Genomic DNA, 14,828 nt, shown 5'->3' on the forward strand with positions numbered 1-14,828 from the left:
AGTAACATGGTGGTAAGTCACAACACAGTGTATGTTGAACTGTTTAATAGAAAACTAGTTTAATAGAAAACTAGTTCCAGACCTCCAGCGACTTGAAAAAATCAGGATTCTTTTCTAGAAAAGGAACTTCAAAATAATAGGCTTTTCCAGAAGTTTGATCTCATTTCACTTTTATTGCTGTCTCCCTTTTTGTACATGAAATCTTTGTCAAATACATATTATAAAACTATGAAATACTTTTTCTTTGTACTAAGCATTAGCATAGTTACAGAACTGGAAGCCTTACAGGGAACGCATGATATTCTTAATCACAGGAGAACAGGGATGGCACTAAATGTTAGATAGTGTTAAGGAGAAAACAGGTAAGAGTATCACGTAATCAAGAATGGATTTGATCTGCTAGAAATTAAAGGAAGTTAAGTCATTGGAGTACACGATTAACACATCTTATTTTAATTCTTTACAGTGTTAAATTCAAGAAGTGGTTATTTTTATGGTAATTTTAGTAAATGGGAAAGCTTTTTATTAGTACAACAAAAAGAAGTAGTTATTACTAAAATTCCATGTATATTAACCTAGGTTGAGAAAGGGAATACTAAAAGACTTACTGAGAAAAAATGATTGGAAAGACTGAAGTTATGAAAACAGCTAATTTTTCTGAAGTGAAATGTAAGCGTTGTCAAGGGTTGTTAAATCACAAGATAAAAAGAATTCACACTTATTTCAAAAAGAAAATTAGTTTCTTCAGAGTCTCCACATCAAATGAATGAAGCTTTGTCTGCTGAAGTGGAAGAGAAAACATGGGTTTGATGATCTTCCAAGTGAGACATCTTCAGTGTCATTGAAAGTTAGCCACAATGAAAATGTAATTCCCTACTCTAGGTCTTCCAGCAGCTCTTCAACAGCAACCTCCTTTCAGAGCATTCCCAGTTCATCTTTGAAAACGACAATATGACAGATCAATTGGCGATTGCACCTTAAAAAAAAAAAAGGAAGAAAAGAAAGAAATGAAGGCAAAGGCTTGAACTTGATAGAAAGTTGCAACCTTCTTTTCTTCTAAAAACATCACCTTCAGTGTAGCACAAAATGAGCAATTTAAAAGTGATTGAAGCACTTTGCCCTGAATACTCTCATTCAGACAGATTTAAATTTGTGGTTTCATATTCGATACTGCAAGTGAAGAGACAGAAGAAAAAAATTAAAGGAGCAACTAAAAGAATCAACTTTGACATTAAAGCAGATGTTTCGTTGCACATGAGAAATGATCCAATAATAGATACAAGTATCCATACAGAAAAATGAGTTCCTACTTAATGCTATTGATTTTGTGTCTGAAAAGAAAAGCAAAGAATATTGTGTCCAGGTTGGTATAGATGTTGCCTACTAGTTCAAAAGAAAAGCATAAAGGAATCTTTTCACTTGTTCTAATGGTGGAGATATAGAGAATAAAGCTATTTACATTAAAAAACAATTTAAACATTTGTATGGTAGCTGTTCAATATACATTGAAGATATAATTGTGAAATAATGTAGCATCAGACACCATCATATAGCACATATTGGGAGTTCAAATATTCTCCTGCAACCATCAGTCTCATGTTTGCTTGATTAAAAGAAGAGTATTGATGCTGCACCTTCCCAACAGCATTCGGAGGAACAACATGGAAAATCGTTGACCTGATTTTCATTTATAGTAAGATAATGGCTTGTTCTGCATAAAATGACCTAAACACACCTGTAAGTCCATTTTACATGATTCAAGCATTATTATCTCACCTTTTTGTCAAAGGAAATCAGATCTGAAAGGTCTCTATACTTTCTTCAGAAATAACACAGGCATCCAAATTTGTGTTGAGCCCGAAGTGGGCTGTGGTCAAAACACAACAGACTTTACTGGTTTTGTTTTACAGACGTGCTGCATTTACAGAAGCTATTATGTTGTGGTTTTGAGGGATAGAAAGTTTATGGACATACAGGTCTACTGTCATGGTCACAGTGAAAAAAATGGCATCTCTAATTAACAGCTAGAACCACACAGGGAGAAAAGATGTTCTTTCTTTGTTACTGGTTGTTTATTTTTTTTATAATTAGAAATGTTATTTAGCCAGCATCACTGATTATTAATATAATTGCTGGATTTTGGCCTAAATTAGGAAAAAATAGCAGAAATGTGGTAGGTAGGCTCTAAGCCTACTTTTCTTCATTCTTTTAACATTTACAGGCTTTGTACACGACATATATGGGAAGAAGCTATGTCAGAATTTATGTCAGAGTAGTAAAATTTGGTGCAGAAACACAGTGGATAGATGCTCAAAATCTGAAAGATGTCAGTTTTGCAAAATAGGTACAGTTCTGTTCAGCAAGCTCAGTATGCCTCTATGGTGATTCAGATTAATTTGGTTGAACTGTTAATCTCCAAAAATCACTGTTTTTAAATATTCGTAAATGGCTTGTCAGAATCCGGCAGCCAAATCCACTGAGCATTGTCTGTCTCTACTGATCTTCCTTCCCTTTGATGGCCTCTTTTCTAAAGGGAGTAAAAGTAGTCCATTTCCAAAAACTCCCTGAACAGACTAGCATGGACCATGACTTTTCCAGACATTGTTCTTAGGAGTGCCATGGCACCAGAGAGGAAACTGCTAAGACCTTTTCCCTTGTATCTTAAAGCTGTTGCTTCTTGCTAACAGGGGTAATGGAGGAGAAAGTTCTATTTTAACCCTGCCAAAAGCAAGATCATATATTTAGGGAGCGAAAACATGTTGTCTGTTGGTCGGTAGGAAGAGGAGGTGTTTCCTGGAAAATGGTGATTTTGAAAAGATTTCCAGGTTACAGTGGACAAATGACTCAACATGGGTTCCCGCTGTAATGATTTGGCAAAAATAGGTAATTTGAATAGGAAATGGACCACTTGAGAGGTCATTTAAATTTTGGATATGGAATTGGCACTAGAATCCTGAATAAGTTTCTGGGGCTTGCATTTTAAAAAGAACGATGGGCACTTTGAGTGGATAGAGAGCCACAGAAATAATTCTGGAGAATTGCTTTGTAGTTTGAAAACTAAAGAGCCCGGTCTGCTTAGTTCATTAGAGAGAGAGAGAGAAAGAAATTATTCAGAAGTGATTTGATTACAATGTATAAATACTTCCCTGTGTAGAAAATCCCACATTCTAAAGGGCTGTTCATTTTAGGGGAGATAGGCATAGTACAATAGCATCCTTTTGTGCTGGAACCTGTCTCCAGATAAATTCACGTTAGAAACAAAACTCAATTTTTTTAACAGTGATGGAATAAGCTACGGAGGAAAATGGAGATTCTTCATCTCCTAAGAAGAAGATTTGAAAGTTTCTTTAAAGAAATATGAATAACCTTCAACTCAAAACAGGATTGGTTTTTTTTATATGCATTAGTGAAAAATAAGTTAATAGCCTTAGTATAGAGTGAAATTTAATAGACTGTGATATGCTAGAGATCCAACTAAAGGATTTTGAAGTTTTTTCTGACCTATGAATTTATAGGAAAAAATGCATTTTACTTACAAAAATATCTCAAAAGAATTTTAAGGTTCTAAGCCATGCATTCAGAAAAATGCATTTTACTTACAAAAATATCTCAAAAGAATGTTAAAGTTCTAAGTCATGCATTCAGAAAAGGGAAAAACAGAATGTAGGCTTCCTGGCCAAACTTGACTCCAAAGTGTTTTATCTGTGTGTTATGAAATAATCCAATTACATGTTCTTGGATGTTTGAAGTCATGTAGAAAATGGATAAAGTACAAAAGAGGGTAAAAGGCACTGTCTGGGTAGAGCAGTGGAATAGTACCATGGAAATATTATGTGATCATGCAATTATAAACTTATTCTAATGAATATGCATGAACAAAACTACTGCTGGCATTTACCAGCTTGTGAATGCTTGTCTCTGCAACATCTGTGATCCTTTAATGGGAGCAGAGAGTTCGAAGAGGAATGAGAAAGGCAAAGGCAGTCAAATAGGAAAAGAGTATCCTAAAGGCAGATCTTTCTGAGAAGGCTATAAAGAGCTTTAAAAATATTGTGGAAGAAGAAGACCTCTTTTAGTGATTGTTTCTGCTTTCAAAAGAATTATTTTGACCAAATTCTTCATTTACTTTGTCCTGTCATAGATTAAGTTAGGACAAATCGTAAAGGCTATTGTGTTTAACTAATTGCCAGATTGATCTGTTACCTTGTTTGTCCAAGCATACTAGGTTGCCTGAGCAGAGCTTGATGGGAGTCTGGAGGTGCTGGTATGAAAGGAAAAAGATGTCATTTCTGTAAATTTTGTCCATGGTTCATGGTTCATGGATGAGTGAAATTTTGTCCATGTCTCAGGGATGAGTGAAAACTATGATTGAAGAACTGTGAGAACTCTGTATTTTATTTCACATTTCTGTGGGATGAAAAGTCAGATAGAGGAAATGTCATAACTCTCTGAATAAAAAGAGAGAACTTAATTTTAGTGATTGCTCCGTGTTCTCAGATGCATGTAATGGCATAGGGATGGCTTTTTCTGCCATATGCTACCTCAGGAAGAACAAACCTCATCTTTCTTTGATAAGATAAGGGATTTCTTTAAAACGGGCGATGCAGTGGACCTGATACATCTGGATTTAAGCAAAACATTTGAAACGGTGTTCATGGAAATCATTACTTAAGCAGGAGAGGAAGGAAGTGGAATTAAAAACTAGCTAAAGACTCATAACGGAGTATTTTGAAAGAGAGGTTGTAAAAATGTAGGGAGTTTATTTATGGTATTTTTCAAAGATTCATCTTGGGTCTGATTCTGTTTAATATTTCACATTAGTGACCTTAGCGCAAAACCCAGTTTGTGCTCATGAAATCTGCAGGTAACAGAGTTAGGAGGCATTACTAATATCAAGGAGAATCTGTCTATATGATAGAAAGAATGAGATGACTGTCAATAAGAATCATCACAATGAAAAAAAAATTAATACTGCGAAGTCATGCATTTAGGGACCTTCTGCTGTAGGAGACTCATTGGTCGGCAGGGATCCAGAAAGTTAGGCCTCTGTGTTTATTAAGATAAACGCACAAATAGTATTTTTCAGCCATGAAGGCAGCCGCTGTAAATGTCAAAAATACATTTTCTGTGGGTATTGGAAAATATTGATAAGATTAGCACAAAATACTGTTAAGATCTCATCTGGATTACTGGTATCAGTCTGATCATCTGTACTGGAAAAAAGGTGAATTTAAACTGGAAAAAACGCAGAAAAGGTCTCCAAGGACCATTAATGGAATGGTAAAAAAGTCTTGAGAAGATACTAAAAGTATGTGGCTTGGTTTGGCTGACCAAGGTGAAGATTCAAAGAGGATACAATTACTTTCTAGAAATACATTTGGGGGTAAATAGCAAATAGGGAGAGGAACAATTAAAGTTAAAATATAAGATCAAATGGATATGAATTAATCAATAATACATTTAGACAGGAAGTAAAACATTGTTCTCTAGCCATCAGAGCAATGAACTTCTGCAACTGTCTTCCAGACGGAGTAATGGGTACAAGGAATCTGAATGGCTTACAAGGTGAAGCTTGATAAATTAAGTGCAGGCTAGGTATGGTCATGAAGTTGGAAAGTAAAGCTTGTGAAGTGAGGCTGTGTGCATTGTGTTTGCTGTCATTCTTATTAGAGTACTAAAGGAAGATTGGCTTTCCATATACAGGTGTGTCAGGAAGTGTTTGGTGCCATGTGTTTAGTCTGCTGTAAAACTAGTAAGTGGAAGAGAGTGAAGCCAGAAAAATTTGTAATGAGATACAATGGCACAGATAAAAGGAAAGGCTAAGTACTGGCATGGTTTCTGTCCTGTAGGTAGTAGGCATGACCATGAAAGCAAACTGACTGTTCAAGGACATGTTTCGGTATGGGATCCAAAGGTTTCTATGGCTGATATGTGCAAGGACAGAAGATTGGGCCAATCCAAATCCACTCTTTAGATGAGGTTCTTCAGCTTTTGCTGGATTGTGAACTTTCAGTAGTAATTGTTGTATTTATTTGTTGCATTTAATTAATTTATTGGATGCTTCAGAGCTTCCATTCATTGCCTGAAGAGGAGAAGAAAAAATTTCTTGTTTTCTGCCTTCTTTTTCAGTAGTGTAATTTCACTTTTGAAATGTTTTTCACTCTCCCATCTCTCTCTGATGAGATTGGCCACAGTTTTGATGGGATTTCAGTTTTGGTGCGCTGATTACAGGTCTGAAAGAAAATTTCTTTACTGGTCAAGTTGGCAAGGATCTTCTTGGAGGTGCGGGGTGGGGGTGGGGAGTACCTTTCCCTGTAGTTTGTAAAGTGGATCACTTTAGGATCATTTGAGTTCATTTCATCTAACAAATCCCCTGACATTACAGAGGCCTTGGGTGTGACTTCTGGAGGATGTAAATGAAAGTGTGCATGTTCTTGTGCCTGTTGTGTCCTTCTCAGTTCTGTGTTCCGGGATTGAACTGATGCATGATATTGATGCTAGAGTTATGATTCAGAAAGTACTCTTTTATTGATGAAGTTTAATCCCAAGTTCTTTGTTGTTTGATTTTATTAAAAATTGGTAGCATCTTTTTCAAGAATTGAGGTGCTAACTACAGCTTTGTGATTAGTTACCAGTTGTTTAACTACATTCCCTCTAAAGTTTGAACCAGGCATGATAGACTTCATCACTTCCTGAACTGCTGTGTAGTACTGTTATGTGCTTTTCTGCATTGGAGAGTTTGTATGCATTTAAATTATGGGACAGGTAGATTTATAATCATCATCATGCTGTCTTGCAGAGAGCAGTTTCTAAGACACATTGTGCTGAGACATTAACATTTATCATCTTGTGTTGTTATTAAATTATTATGACTGGTATTTATACTTCTTTACTATTAAATATGAGATAAAGTATAAAAGCATTCCCGATTTTAAAAGGGACTGTAATGATAAAACCCCAAACCAGAAAAATAGTAAAGGAAAGCATTAGGTAAAGTAGTTCACATGGTAGTTCAAGACAAATGAGTATTCTTACCTCCAGAAAAGAAAAATGCAGCCCAAATGCAAGGTATAAGGAAGAATTTAAAAGACATATGAGAGATTCTAATGGAAAAAAAAATATTACTTTCTATCCATTTTTAAGCTTTTACAGAGTTCTTGAAGTAGCTAAGCTGCTAATAAAATATTCAGTCTACTTTTAAAAATCTGAAATAAGTTACCATGATATTTCAGATATTTGCATAGAGGTAAATGTTGTACCTACATATAAATGCTGCTGGGAAGGATACTGAATTTACAAATTAAACACAATAAAACCAGTGAGTTTATCAGAGACTTCATTTTCAAGTAGCTGCACTAGAGATCAGTGTTCAGAACAAACCTTCGTCTTATGGAAGAAATAAATTTGTAAAATTATGAGTTATTTTAAAAAATCTTAAAGGTAGATTCACAAAATTTATTTTCAATTAATTTTTTTTTGACAGGTTATCAAATTTGGGACATTTTTAGGCTCCTTGGACCTTGCCCAATATGGCAGATCCATTCCCAGTGTTTTTGTTCCAGGGCACAGAAATTGCCTCTATGCCATTGAGAAACATGCTGCTATGGGGTGTGGTGTTGAAAACCTTTCCCTAAGGGGTCCAGAAGGGACACAGTTCTTAGCTTGAGAACTTAGTCTTTCAAGCTTTCCACTAAAACCTAAACCACTATATCGTCTCCTAAAAGATCATGTAGGTGTTGCCAGTACAGTTTCTTTTCATTTAATCTTTAAAGTAGGAATTCTCTTATAAAACAAAACTAGAAAAAGCTGTAAGGAGACCACGGTGGCCTCCTTGGCTTACAGGTTTTTTTTAGTTTCTTCCTCCCTTCCATGGGAGGAATGTACCTCCTTCTCCCCTCTACCCCTGCTTTCTTATTTTATAGCCTCCCCTACTAAGAAGAGAGTTTTCATCTCTTCTTTCTAACAGTCTAACAAGTCACAGCTGTTAGTTCAAGCAGCGTGTAGGAGCTACTTTCCTGTTTTCACACAGTGGGAGAATTTAAATGCAGAGTGAACCAGGAAGGGGTTTATGTGTGTTATCCCTGACACAGAACTGTTAAGTGGGTTCCAGTAGGTAAACGTTTAGAGTTTGTCAGATGAAGTGAAGGACAGCAACTCCTGTAATATGAGCAAAAAAAGGAAGAGAAGGGGCTCCAACAGTAAATGGATCTGTTTAGTCAACAACCTTGGATCCTATCTCAAGAATAAAAGCTTCTTGCATCTAGACTGACTGGATCATTCATCTGTAGCAATGTGCCGCTTAAGTTTGCCTGGCCAAGATACCATCAGTTGGCATCTTTGGAAGTGCTTATGAAGGAAACGTCAAATAATTGAACAGTTACTGATGCCTCAACATTTCTAGGAAGCATTTTCTTTGGACTAAATGAGTGTCCAGGAAAACGAGATCTTTGTGTAAGGGAAGTCAAAGTTTAAAGACAACTTTATGCCACCAAATTTATGAAATCTATAGATCCCATCTTGCTGTCATAAACCTGTCAGAGTCCAGGATCTGGTTTCATATTATTCTTTTGAAACTCCACTTAATAAAAATCATGTTCAAGCAAGAGATCACCTTTGAAGCCATTCCTAATAGTTTAGATAGCTGTAGAGTTCACCTTCTAACTTCAGTTTTCTTCCAGGTGTTCAGTAACATGGGCTGTTGGTGCTAAGGTTCTGCTCATCTATCACCCATCCCTCTGGCAAGAAACATCATTTCTATACTTGTGAGTGTATAGAAACCCTCTTTCAAGGGAGTACTTCTTCAGATGGTTTCAGAGTGGCTTGTGGCATGCCTTGCAAATGCACTTATAGCCAAGTATACTCCCCTTGCAAGTGATGACTTAAAAACTTTCTATTTTTCCTTAGATAAAGAAAGAGGGGGGAAAGGGTTTTGACATGGGTAAAAAAAGAAGCTAAGCAAGATCTTTATTTTGCCTGCCAGGTATGTAGACTTAAATTTGATTGTTCTATACAAAGCCTTAAAAGGTGGTATTAAGTATCCCTGCTATAAAAAACGTGGAGGAGTAGAGAGAATTAATTAGGTGGCATTGCACTGCTGGTGCTGGATGCCAGTCCTGAGTTGGTTGGTTCATTGGTTTGCTTTATAAATTTAAAAAAGGGAGATATGTGGGAAAGGAAAAATAGCATGGAGGGTGAGTGTAACTTTCATTTGTGTCATAGCATACAGAGTAACTTCTGGGAAGGGGCAGTCCAGCATTCTTCTTAGACACTTAAAAACTTTTCCTAGTTTTGATTTGTTTAAGGCACTCCTTTCTCGTCACTGTCTCACAGAGCATTGTGCAAATTGAGGATTGTTGTGGCTGCCTGCATCAAACCTTCATTAGACAGAAAGAAAACATAAGGAAGATAGGAAAGACCGGAAAAGAATTTGTGGGACAGCTGGGCACACCACTACTTTGGGGAAGAAAATGTTAATAGGAATCATAAGTTCATATTCCAAACATGAAAGATTCATCTAAATGTGGTGGTACAGATATCATCCAGTACTGTCTCCTCACCCAACCATTTGTGTAACTTTTTCAGAGACAATTAAGAAAAAAGCCCTAAAGGAGAGATAGTAGATATTAAACTGGGTGGGAGAAGAGAGGCAGGAATGCATAGCAATTCCAGTGATGAAACTTGTTCCTTTCCCTGTCTCTTGAGTTGTTCAGTCTGACAACCTTCCGGTCTACAAACCTAAAAATGTTGCCAAATATCTGCAGAAAAATAATTTCCAGAAAAGGGTGGCATCTGATTTATTTCCTGCATCCTACCCTGTCTTGTTGTGGTTTTGGCTGCAAGATTGCAAGTCTAAAACTGAGAGAAGTGTCATCGGCCCCTAGAGACAATGTCCAAACAATTGAACATGATTGGAGGAAAGGTTTATTCTTTGGCGCTCTCAATTCTTGTAGCTGCCAATTATTGAGTAGTTATGGCCAGACATAGACCCACTGTGGTTCATGGCTGGCTTTTGGGTTCAGAAGTATCTGGAATTGTTCAAGGAAGGCTAAGGAGGTGTCCAAAATTTCCTCAATTTCCTTTGATATTTTGTGCTGCTGGCAGTCTTTAGGCATGATGGTTTCTCTCAGGAGACATTACTGACTCATATCTCAGAGACTGGGCTAGTATAGGAACTTAAATAGGGAGATGAGAATTCCTTTTCTGTTCATCTGAGAAACTGGACTTGCTCAGATCTCTTCAGCTCAAGGCAGACAAGGTTTTAGAAGAGCTGAAAGCCACAGAGTTGACGGCCAGTTTTCAGGGCTTGAATCAAACTCTGCTGTTGCAGGAAGTTGTTTCAGTTCTTTAGGTGACAGCAGTTAGCAGTCCTCTTTTAGGAACGGGGTACCTGCAGACACCACAAGAATCTGCCGGTCCTAACCAAAGAACACAAAAACCAACACCCCTCTTGCCATTTTCCCTCTTCTGCTCCCTTAAAAAAAAAAAAATCAAAATTGCCTCTGATATCCAAAGTTAAAGCCAAAGTTGAATCTAGATATCATTTATGCATATGACTGAGAGATCTAAAGCCAAAGAGGAGATGTTTTTATTTCTCTCCTTATGACGATTCTTTATCTTGCCTTTTCTTTGGGTCATTTGGCTTGAAAGGCTCAAAAGGCGGGTGATTCTGACTAGAAAAAGAACCAAAGACCATAGGTCTTGTCCCCTTCTGCTCCTGGTATCTTGCTGATGAAAAAACCCTTGAAGAGTATTACTTGGCCCTGGTGAAAATATGAATCATAGAAGACATTGCCAGGAGGAAGCATTTCAATTTCTGCATTCTTTTTCCAAACACACACAGACATACAGACACAGACACACACACACTTTGGACAAATACCTCAGTAGAAGAAAATTTTGCATGCTTTACTAGAGGAGAGTAATCCATCCTTTCAATGTTCAGGATGGATTTGGTCTCTAGGCCTTTGAATCCTTCCCATCTATATCTCAGTAAGACAAGAAAGTACATCATGTTCTCGGTGGGCTGTGACCATTGCCTTTCAAGTTGCTATCCTTCAGATCTTCATTAGTCCTTAGGCTATCATTAAATGCTTGGCAATGGTTTTATCTTATCTTTGTTGTTAACGTCTGCAGGTGCATTAGTTATCTAGAGAACTTACTCATTAGAGATCATTTTTACAGCAGGGTAGTTCATGCCTTCTGGGAAACTTATTACTTGAAGAATCCCTGTCAAAATAAGACTTTCTTTTGCCCCATTTCAGGTTCTTCCCTTGACAGAGGCCACCTGGAGTCTCAAAAAGGGATCTAGTTTACATGTGCTTGGACAGCTGCTAAAATTTAATGCAGACAGTAGATCAAGCTACATCCACAACAGAATACCCAGGTTATATTATTTTATTTCGTTAATTTTATACTGAAGAATGGTATGCAATTTGGGTATGATCTATACCAGAATAAGAGAATTTAAAGTACAAAATAAGCATTTGAAATTTGGACTCGGTGCATTTTCCATCAACACATGAAAGATTCGATCCAGTACTGACCAAATATACTTGGATGGAGATGCCCTTCTTTTAGCCATCTCCAAAAATCACGATTGGTAAGGAGTATCCAATCCAAAAAACAGAGCAACTCTTAAATGTTTCTCTGGAGAAAAATGCTAACACAGAGAAAACTTTGCAATCAGTACACTATGGCCTACCATTTACTTTTACCAGCCCCCTTTTCTGGCAGCCAGGCCATAACACTCCTTTGTGCACCAGTCAAAGCTTCTTATAGCATCAGTTTCATGGTGAAGTGCGCTCATTCTTGCAAAGAGTTTTTCCCTTCAAAGAAGAAAAATGGGTGACATCTGTTCCTGGGCTTTAGGAATCAAGCATCATCAGAATAAACTTATCTAGATAGCATCTCTGGTTCCAGAGCAGTCCACTTGCCAGGTTCGCGCCTAGAAGAGTCCCTAGAAATTGTGAGGTCCACAGCATCTTTCCAGCAGAGGTGGGAGGAGGGTTCTACCCTAGCTCTGGTTTGTCAACAGTTCGTCAAAAGAGATGTATTTCTTCTGGATCTGCGGTAAACCTGCACATTAATAGAGCTCTTCCACATTCCTTGCTGGAAGGAAAAAAATGTCTTCTTCAAGAATCCTTGAATCCCAAGCAGCTTTTGCTTGCAAATCAGAGCAGCTACAGCTTATTTTCGAGGAGCAAGAGACAGACACAACTGAAATAAAATGTAAATAACAAAGATCTCTCACTCCTTCTTCACAGGTTCTGTACAGTGAAGCAAACTCACTCTTAGATAACCACACAGTACAGCATTTGAGGGCAGTGCCTTACCTCTCCACGGCTGCATTCTTCGTGCATCCCACCTGTCAGCCTGAACTTCCCCTAGTCTGAGCTTCTTTGTGCAGAAATCTCACAGGGAACTCCTAGCTGCCTGATGTTACCAATCTTCCCATTGGCTCTCTGTTGATTCAGAGCGTGAAGGGGTACTATAGGGTAAAGGAGTTATACCTTCACTAATCATTAATCTCACAGGCAAAGCTTCAGACAAAGTTATTCAAGTGATTAAAGTCACAGATATGAGGTAATACCTTTATGAATTAGATACTGTTTAAAAGGCAGAACTGTTAGATTTTCCACATGACAAAAGGTTAATATTGGGGTGCCACAAGGTACAGTACTAACTACTGCTATTGTGTGTAATATATTGAGGAGTTACCTATAAAAGGGCATTGAACAATGAGATGACAAATATTGACGATGACATGAAAGCAAATCAGTAGCTGGAATTCAGATCCATACCCAGCCTCTCCTGAGAAATCCCCCTGATCCATTGCATTTTTTATGACAGCAGATTCTTTTAGTCCTTTTCACTGTATTCATGAATGTAACTTGCACAATACAATATCCCAGCAACCTTATGCTTTCCATTCTGCTGAGTGTGGTTTATAGCTTTTCATTTTCATTTTCAGCCTTGGGCTGACTTGAAAGACTGAATCCAGGTCCAAGCCTGCAGACGGGAAGTACTTAATTAGTATGCAGGGCAGGTTTTGAGGGAGCCTGTCTCTATGCGACAGCTCTCAATCCACTTCTCTGCTTATTATGGCTCAGAGAAGAGAGAGTGCAAGGGAAATGGAAAAAAAGTGAAAGAAAAAAAAATTACTGCCTTTTCAAATTAATGTATATATATATATATATCTCAGTATAAAGTATCTGGAAACGTCAACCAAGATAATGTATCTGCCTCTGTATCAGTAGCCAGTCATTTCTCCAGTAAATTAAAAAGCAAGTATGTGTTAAAGATGGTCACAAGGGAAGAAGCCAAACCTCAAATACTAATTACCTGTTGAATTTGTCATTTCTGGACTCTTTTAAGGAAGAGCTTATGACTTTAATATGAAAAGCATCATAGCGTCAAGTAACAATCCACTCTGCTGCTAATTTTCTTGTTTTCTGCTTGGGCAGGTGGCTCCCTATCGAGACTGTAGAGCCAAGCCCATTGTAAATGTGTGCACTTGCTCGTAGGGAAAAGAACACAGAAGATAGGGAAATGTGAGATATTATGATTTATCTGTTTGTTTTAGCAAGATATGAAACTATGGGGAAAACATCTTTGGCTGTTGTCATTCATCCTGAAGGGTAGAAAAATGTTTCATAGATAATCAGATCCTCTCCCTTTTTCTTTTTCCAGTTACATATATCCCAGGTGGCTGGTTGTTCATGGCTAAAATACTGCCACTTCTGGGTAAGAACATCACGGCTGCTATAATCCATATAATCCATCATAACGATGGATTGTTATACTACACAATAATTTTAGGACTGAAAATTACATAAGGAATCATAACTAATTTCTTCTTAAAATTATATTATAGGGGTCTCCTTTTATATGGTGGTTACCTTACCTTGTGCTAGAGCTCTTGCCTTACTCTCTAAGCCACTGGTGAGAGCACTTGCCAACGAAGTCCTTGGGGTTCTGAGTTTAGTTTGCTTAAGGAGGTTCAATTATGCCATCTTCTTCCTCCCTAGGAGCCTGCCCTAACAGTTAGCAAACTGGTTGAGGTAGGGGCATTGTTTTTCTTCCTGTTGGCTCTGTGCCTTCATGCTGGAAGGAGCACAAGATTTATAGTTCCAGAAGAATGGCAGACAAGAAGGGGCATGACTCACTAGGCTGGTACTCGGAGTTCTCACCTTGAAGATGGAATTCCTGGGTTCAACAGCATTTCGCATTTCTCTCCTTTTATGCATCTTTGTGCAGCTCACCACTCATCCTTTTTGATTGTCTGATTGGGGCATTTAATTTTCTCCCAGCACAGTATAGAAAGCCAAGGTACCTAATCTTCTTTGAGGGTCAGGCAACTGAAATGAGCTGTTACAGTACATAAATTTTTTATTAGCAGCCTGTGGGTTATTTCAAAGAGTGCCCATTTTATCAGAAGCAGAACCCAGGATTTTGATCTAGGAAAATTTACTGGGATATTCAATGAACAGCTAGTTCTGTTCAACAGTAAGTAAGACAAAAACAATGTGGAAGAAATGATGGAGTCAAACTTCAGATGACCAATTCAAGATCAGCTGTAATGTCACTAACAGAGGAACATTTCCAAGCTTCAGGAGGTGCTGGGTTTTACTGTTCATTAGTCATATATAATCCAGAGTTATCACTTTAATTATTTGCATGCAGACTTATGTAAAATCAATAACCACCACTGAGAGTAAAAGCTATAATTCCATCAAGGAGAACTGGCACCAAGAATGGTGGAAATGAAGCCCAAGTCACTACATGTAAGAGCTGGGATTTCCTGGGTTTAAGCTGCTGTGTATGTATAA

General features: G+C 37.6%; 1 long non-coding RNA gene across 2 annotated transcripts; it reads right to left on the bottom strand.

The window, feature by feature from the left end:
* Window positions 1–287: 287 nt before the first annotated feature.
* Window positions 288–14,037, bottom strand: LOC134514891 (uncharacterized). Of its 2 annotated transcripts, none has more exons than XR_010070826.1 (3): window positions 13,904–14,037; window positions 12,333–12,487; window positions 288–976 (listed from the first exon to the last, which is right to left on the bottom strand). It is a non-coding gene; the product is annotated as an uncharacterized LOC134514891 (long non-coding RNA). The 2 variants fall into 2 exon arrangements; XR_010070827.1 differs by lacking the exon at window positions 288–976 and adding an exon at window positions 11,443–12,216.
* Between the last annotated feature and the right edge of the window lie 791 nt (window positions 14,038–14,828).

Source organism: Chroicocephalus ridibundus, chromosome 4 (assembly GCF_963924245.1).
Source record: "Chroicocephalus ridibundus chromosome 4, bChrRid1.1, whole genome shotgun sequence".
Lineage (NCBI taxonomy): Eukaryota > Metazoa > Chordata > Aves > Charadriiformes > Laridae > Chroicocephalus > Chroicocephalus ridibundus.